We start from the raw sequence: 8565 nt of genomic DNA, 5'->3' as shown, positions 1-8565 counted from the left end.
CTGAACTGATTTACCACATCCAGACTGTTACCATTTTATAACAGGCATTTACCTTACGATTTTCATCCTATCTGTTACCATTAAATGACATGAATTTGGATTATGAGATTCGTCCTAATTTATAACATTTTATAACAGGTATTTGCAATACGATATTCATCCAAACTGTTATCATTTAATGACATGAATTTGCAAAACTTAACACATTTTTGCCATCTAATTCTCTTAATACAGCAGCTTTCGAAGTATTTTGCTGACTTGGAGAATATACTTCGGGAAACAAATTTGAGATTTTCTAATTTGTCTCTATACTAATAACGATATATTTCATAAAAAATATATAACATTTGGTAACGTGATGTGATTAAAAATGAAAAGGGGTATTTTAACATCTGTACATTGTCGTTTAGTTGCAAATAGTTTCAAGAATCCACATATCTTATTTCCTTTTCCAGACATAATTAGCATTGATATCAAAGAATGCCATTCACCATAATTGTTGTTTGCTTTATTCCAGAACTCTCAGATGTTATGAATTCCTCTTCAAAACTGGAAGATAACAAATATTAAATTTAATCCACGTTTCTCTGGCCATTACCACTATAAGTAAACAACATTTTAATTCTGACAACCCCGCTAAGATTATCAAAGACATACTCAATAAATTTAAAGGAGATGAATAAACGAAAAATGATACTGACCCAACGGAATTAATTATACATGAAATAATATTAACTAAATGATTATCAAGATGAAATTACGAATACCTTCATCGTTTGTTTTCTCTCAGAACAAATAAAACTACATTAATGTTCCCTTTCCTTTGATTTATTTTGTGTTTTTTCAAAAATCTATTATACCTAATACAATGAGTATCATTATATATATATATATATATATATATATATATATATATATATATATATATATATATATATATAATTGTTTCTGACTTTTTAAAAAATTTTATATCTAAATAAAATATATTTCACATAAATGCTTTTTCTTGCAAGATAGCAACCTTACATAATATACACATTACAGATAAATATAAGCAACATGTGAATCGCAAGACTGACACATTTTCTGATTTTCATTTATCACTATATCCTTGAAACTGATAAGTGAACTACTTTGATCTCCTACTGCGAGCATAGTGCACAAACAGTCGCAACACGTCCAGACTTTCGTCATCACTTGGACAATCTTTCACAATAATCAAGATAAACATTGATTGCAATACATTTATGTACTACAACGAGTAGCTGTTAAGCGTCCTGCAGACGGGCTGTTTCGCACGGATCGACTAGGTAGTACTCGTGTCTTCTTTAGTCAAATTCAATGTCGAGAAACCGCTGTTATAACTCTGTAAGTTGCTACGAATTCACATTTGCAACATTATTCTGAAGGCATATCAACTTTGGATCAAAGTTTTATCGAGGACTGCATTATTATTTGTTTTAGTCTCAAAGTTGAATCGAGGACTATTATATTATTTGTTTTAGTCTCCAGGTTGAATCGAGGACTACTACATTATTTGTTTTAGTCTCAAAGTTGAATCGAGGACTACTACATTATTTGTTTTATTTTATCTCTGATGAACAAGAGTCGACTACTTTCTGGCCTGTTCACATTTATATCATTGTGCAATCTATTTGCAGTGCACAAATCGAGCTCTGTGTATTTCTATTACCATAACCTTTTCAACCACTGCTAACTGAAAACTAAAATGTGTTTAAAAGGTATTTCAAAGTGTATATTTAATTTTTCAGTTTAAGCATAACCTTTGACGCTATATTTTGAGGTAAGAAAATGTTTAACTGATGTTTTTGCTGTTTGAAAACTACATAAGTATTCACCACAAAGCATGCTTACTTCGACCCACGTTTTTCATTCAGAAATGTCAGGAAAGAATCCTTCCTTATGTAGTGTAGGATTGGAAAATTGGACACTCGGGATCAAAATTGTGCGTCAGATACCTGACAATGCCTCGCGTCAGACGCAAAGATCTGATTTTCTGATGGAATTTTGCTATGGTAAACCGGTCACACGAAGGACTAAAGCAATCTCTATTCACATGCGAGACAATAATATATTTTTGTCTATCATTAAATCTGATGAAAGTGTTATTCAAGACGGCATGAACGACAATTTAAAGCCTAAATCCGCGAATATAATAATATTTGCACGTTTATGGGTTATTTCATCTTCGCTAGCCAAGGTTCCGATAACCCTATCTACACCCTGGCAGATTGAACAGAGATATTGGTGCTTGTTCTAGCGACATCTGTTGGATTTGATGAGTTGCATCCCTTAGTATTTAATGCCAACTAATCCATATCGTGATGCATTTGTACATCGGCCGAAAACGGTGGGGGCAATTGATCTAAAACAGATACTTTTTTAAGTTTAACATAGAAAGTATGACTGTACCAGAGGGAAGCCATTACAGATGCATTTGAGTGAAAGGCACTTGTGCAAACACGGACCGGCACTGGAAAATTGCTTATTTATTAGTCCATTCAAGTTGCGTGCTCCCCTTGTCTCGATTACATAGGAACAATGTTAAAATTTTAACAACTTAATTTTAATTAAATGCGGTGGCTTGCCGCCGCATCCAATGAAATTCACAGACCCAAATAACAGAAATGTCTGCTCGTTATGCCAGGTGTAGATAGGCTTATCGGAACCTTAGCTAGCGAAGATGGGGTTATACTAAAATATAACATTTATTTCGTAAGTGGGATATAACGCTTGGAACATTATTCCAAAACATCAGTGCACAATGTTCAATTAATTAAATATAAATCATTAAACATAAAATGTATACGTCGTATTCGTGTGATCATACCGTTAAATTGAAACTGTCACCGCCTCTGGAAGAGTATGCCCAAGAGATTCGATTTCGGAACCTGTAGTAGCCATTCCTTCCTCTTAGATATCGCTAACTGCTTGCCTGTGATCTTTCTCGAATCTTTTATGAAATCTTAGTTTCCAGACGCGCACTTTAGCAACAAAAACTGCCAGAAGGCTGCCTAAAATGAACACAGTTATGTACAACAAAGAGGCAGCGTGTTCTTCAATCATCCTTGTCATGTTTGTGTCCTGAAATGAAAATTTTATTAATCAGATACAGTAATGAAGTTCTACTAGACATGATAACACGTAAAAGCAATATAATGTTAATAACGAAATGCGGTAATGAAGTTAGACCAGACATTATCAACCGTAAACGCAACAGAATGTTAATAGTCAAAAAACGGTAATGAAGTTCTACCAGACATTATAACACATAAACGCAGTAGAATGTTAATAGTCAAAATACAGTATCTAAGTTCTACCAGACATTATAACACGTAAACGCAGTAGAATATTAATAGTCACAACACGGTAAGGAAGTCCTACCCTACACGTAAATGCATATGGCATTCAGTGTATGCTGTCAATACACTCATATCATCAGCAAAGGGAACAAGTAAACGGGATGAGTACCATTATAGTTGATTATAGCGTCCATAGTCGCGCGTTTCAGATCCAACAACAAACGTCATGGACCCAGATCTGTCTCTCTGTGTGTGCGTTGGATTTTTGACGTAGATTTAACAATTTTTCAGTCATATCGCTCCGATGTCTGCATTGTGACAGTATATAGTGATGTCTTGCACTGGTGCACTATGCCGCAGACAAAGTAGCATAATGTCCCACCAAGTCACATTATCCTGATACCAGGCCGACTAGTCTTAACGCCAACCTAGGCAAGCGAGACAGCTGCTAGCGCCATTTGTTTTAGTTTTTGTATGACTCGGCCGGGGTTCGAAACCGCGAGCTTCACCATTCGAGGCGGACGTTCTAACCACTAAGCCACCGGAGCGGTCCCCAGATCTACAATCGCATAATCCTGATCTGGACTCGGCAGTTTGATGGAGTCCTCATTAGGACAGACAATATAGACTCTGCACTAAATAACCTAATCGTGTTGCTGTGCTGTCAAACACAAAACTAATCCAAACCATCGATGAACCTTATCATCAAACAAACTAGCAACCTATCTTTATGAAATATATCAACGCAGTGGATGACCCGGAAGTATCTTTAAAGGGCGTTAGCAACTTAGGTACGGAATCTGTAGGACGGGATTCCCAGTGGGGGTGGAGGTGGGGGTGGAACGGGGGGGGGGGGGGCAAAGCTCCAAAAGCCAATAACATTTAAGTGTTTCCATGGAATAATTTAAAAATCTCAACTTTTGTTTTGATACCTTTCTCTTTTTTTGAGGGGGTAGGTCGGTATCGCGACGGCTTCTACCCCCACCCCATTGTATGACCCATCCATGTAATCAGTCCAGTAAATAACCTATGTAGGTAAGAAGATAGGTTGGTAAGTATAGGTGTGGATTGGTGGGAGCATGGACGTGTGGATGGATAGATTCCTTCATGGACTACCTGCCAAATATGTTTGCATACGAAGGTCACGAACCTTTCAGTTTTAAAACATGCCTTAGATGCAATGGGCTTGAATCAAATTTCACATCTACATATATGTAAAATACAAGTTTTAGCTTAATATATTCCCTGACATTATATCAAGTATGTACCTGAACGTTAAATGCACACTATATGATACCGAATTATATTATGCTACCAGTGTGACAGTTTTCTCACAATGTTTTGAACACAACATTGAAGTCCTGAGCTATATTTAAGTATTTCGTACCTATTTTTATCCCGTTGCGTATACGACGAGTGCGTCATACGTTATAGGCCATCATCATCATCATCATCACCATGCCAATCCAGTTACATGCACATCTCACTGGCATGAGAAACCTGTCGACATATTAAAAGAACGCTTGATAAGTGCTTAGAATGATAAAAGGAAAACAATTCTATTTTAAGTAATTTCAGCACACATCAAAAGGCAGTGCTCTATTAAGATATACATGATGCTATTTCAACGTTCTCAGTTGAAGATATTTAACAGAACAGGACCACTAAACAAAACAAACAACAAAACCCAAAAGAGACAAAAAAATAAAATAATAAGGCATCCTCCATTATGTATACCCTTGCCCTAGGTTCCTCCTCTTCTTAAACCGTTGACCGCAAGTGAAGTTCTTTTACAGCGTTTTCTTGACCTGTTGATAAATTAAGATTGTGAAGTCAGTAAGATGTTGATACACGCAACTGGTTGCGGTGGTATCCAATACGTCAACGGAAAACTACTTTAGTCACATGTAATTATGTAGAGTAACAACTGCGCAATGGTGCCCCAGAATTAAGCTTTGGGTGAGGCATGTAATAGGGTAAAACACAGTCAGAGGCAACTACTTCAAGCACATGTGGTGAACAATAGTTGGAGTAGCGTTTAACATTGGATGTGGCGGGGGTGTAGTCGCAAACCCTTTTACAGGCCTGCAAGTTATTGTACCGTACTTTCAAGTTCAAGGAGTGTAAGGTTTGAGCGCTTTTCGTCAGTATTATTACATATATTAATTATATAACAAGGGTGCTTTTATGACAGTGCCATATACGCTTTGATGTGCATATTTGCATAGTAGATACGATGTCGTAGTCTCGACATGGGCCAAAAAGTCTCGGTATTTAGTAATAATGTTGATGGTCGATACAGTATTAAAGACTCATGTGGGTGGGTGTGCTTTGACATAAAGACTCATGTGGTTGGGTGTGCTTTGACGCGAAGACTCATTAGGACTTATGAAACTCTTGTGTCTGTTTTAATGGTTCTCAGCTTGTCTCTCTATCTGTCTGTCCGTCTGTGTATTTTGAATTAGATTGTAATTTATTCTTAAGCAGCAAGCCTTCGTTTTATTGTTCATACTGTGTACTAGTCAGTCATTTAGGTTTCAGAGAAATACAAAAGAAAGGTGGAAGATGTAGTAATTATGTTTGAATGTTATCAACATGGTTTTGTTTGTATCACAACATTTTCCTATAGTGATGCTTTTTACTTCCCTTGATGGTTTAGGGAACATCTTCAAGGTGCCATTGTACAGTTCTGTTAATTTAAGCTTGATTTGCAGCTGTGTCTGCCTGTCTGCTAGCAGCAGGGAGGGCGAACAGACCGATTTGGGGAAGTGTCCAATCTTGAAAATAAACCTTTCCAGAAAAGTAGTACAAAAACCGATTTCTAAGTGTCCATTTCTGAAAATAGATCTTACATCGAAATAAAAAAATATAGTCAAAACCAATGCCTTTAACGTTGTCGATCGCTTACTACCTGGACACTTACGTGAGGTCTCGCCCTTCCTGCTGCTGTTTCTTTAACTAAAATGTTTTGAAAACCTACACGATATCGTAATCGAGGATCATGTAATTTTATTGTCATAAATCCGTGTGTGCGTAATTAAATCATCAATAAATCGTTAATAGTATGTAATGGTATGCCAGCTATGGAATCTTACACAGATAGATCAGCTCGATAGCGATTATATACAATTAATAAATATCTTCCTATCCGAGATTCTGTCAAATAAAATAACATGCTCGTCAAGAGTCTCAGGTGGAATTTGCAGAAGGTGCATAACATGTATTTAAACCTGTTACAGAGGCTAACAAAGGTCTTCTTCCCGCGTTAGAGTAAACCGCTAAAGCAACTGAATAAATAGCAGAAAGAACTAAAAAATAACAACCAAAAATTATTCTACGAGAACTTCAGGTGAAATAGCTGCTGCCCAACCCTTTGTCTTTAAAATTTAATTTCTAAGTGTCTATTGCTGGTCAAGGAAGGAATGCTTCAGGGTATTGACAAAGCTCGTACTGATATAGGTGATATAAAAGAGCATCTACCAGAACAAGAACAAAAACCAGCAAGAGAAAGAACTGAAATAAATGACAAATGTACCGAAAAGATTATTGCCTACGTAAAAAGTGTTAGTAAAGTGAAATTATTATCTTCGTTTGCCGTGCGTAATTTTGATTAGCGAGAAAGAGTTTTGAAACCCCGAGTACGCTAATGATTCTGTACGTCAGGACAACTGATATAAATGGATATTTCGCTTACACTACGGAGTTGATCAGGCTCGAAATAGTGATATGAGATATATTACATATATCTATGAAATAGATAAGTATATTGCATAATTACAACAACCACAACTAATGCAACATCCAGGCAAAACATCCTGAAATGGTCTTGCTATTTACAAAATATATAAAGCAGAAGAAGAATTACATAAACTACAACAACCAGTAAAACAGAAACGTATAAAAGAAATATCAAAAGAAGTAACAAAAAATAATCAAGAACGTCTTAATAAAAACAGTTGAAAATCTGAAACAACCAGTAACGAACGAAAAAAACTGGAAGTAGTTTGTCCAACGGTGGCATTATTACTTCATGTCCCAGCAACGTCCTTGCCGATGTTGAACGATTAGAAATTCTGATTGGCGGAACACGAGCCAGTAATAATTCCCCAGAAATCGTTAACGAAGCATCTACTATTTGTCAGAGATTATTTACAGGTGTATTATGGACATTAATGTTTATCGGTCTCTCATCAATGCAATCGCTGATGATTATTGGCCGGTGGTTCATGGTGCTAATCCAGAATTCAGCTTTGGATTCTCAGCGCGTGATCAATGCTAAAGGATGGAAGAAGATTTTCATGTGCAATTCCACTGTCACATATCTTTGGATTTTGCAGAAATGTCAGAAAGGTTATTTTCGGAGCCAAACAACGGTTGCTTTCTTTTATGAACGCAGGTGGTAAATCAACATTATCATGGTTGACGATGACCACAGATAGTGTTCAAAGTAACACTAATGGTTTATTCGCATGGCATATAGCATCACAACAAGGTGTTTCTGCACCGCAACATATATTTGTTGCTTTTCAAGATGCTGCACTAGTAAATTCACAAACACGCAGTATAATGATATTTGACAAACTTGGTATTATTAAGGTTTCACTAAGAATAAATGGATATCAAGAACAATCCGAAGAAGCGCTATTAAATTTTTATCAAAATCACGTTGCACTTGCACATCATCGTTAGATGACATTCATGTGACGTGATCAAATTGTTGATTCCGGTCTGCAAATATCACAACAAGATTTTACAATGCTGTATCCGATATGTTACTTTTCGCTGGAAAACCTTGATTTAATTAGACAATCTGTCGTTGATATACATTTTCGAGCTCGTGTGAACAGAGGAGAAATTGATAATTACAGAGCATTCGCTGTTATACGCAGCGACAAAACAATGTTGCTTGAAGGTGTTGGTGGACGAATGAGAGTCATTGATGCCCCACTAGAAAACATGCAATGTTCTCCAAATATGTAATTAAATCGCTCATGATATTATAATGTCATATCATCACGTTAGTGTCAGTCTGACACTTGGTCTGATATAAAAGCTTCAATCGAAATCAGCAAATAAATGCGGAACAAAAATATCACTAAAAAAGAACAAATCGAAGGTGGTGCAAATAAACTATCACTGACTGAACGTCAACTTAGGCACTTCAATAAACCCAAACAATCAAAAACCGGCGTTAGATTTAATCTTTCTGCGGGTGCCATTAAAGACGCAGGCAAGACGGGTG

At 36.4% G+C, this 8565-nt stretch overlaps 1 long non-coding RNA gene across 1 annotated transcript; it reads right to left on the bottom strand.

Moving 5' to 3' along the window:
- Window positions 1–294: 294 nt before the first annotated feature.
- On the bottom strand, window positions 295–4654 carry LOC149782727 (uncharacterized). Its single transcript, XR_016414613.1, has 3 exons — window positions 4592–4654; window positions 2852–3105; window positions 295–549 (listed from the first exon to the last, which is right to left on the bottom strand). It is a non-coding gene; the product is annotated as an uncharacterized LOC149782727 (long non-coding RNA).
- Window positions 4655–8565: the final 3911 nt, after the last annotated feature.

This window comes from Sinohyriopsis cumingii, chromosome 15 (assembly GCF_028554795.1).
Source record: "Sinohyriopsis cumingii isolate HCF-2022 chromosome 15, ASM2855479v2, whole genome shotgun sequence".
Lineage (NCBI taxonomy): Eukaryota > Metazoa > Mollusca > Bivalvia > Unionida > Unionidae > Sinohyriopsis > Sinohyriopsis cumingii.
The sequence above is the reverse complement of the archived record's forward strand: the minus strand, read 5'-3'. Positions and strand labels throughout refer to the sequence as shown.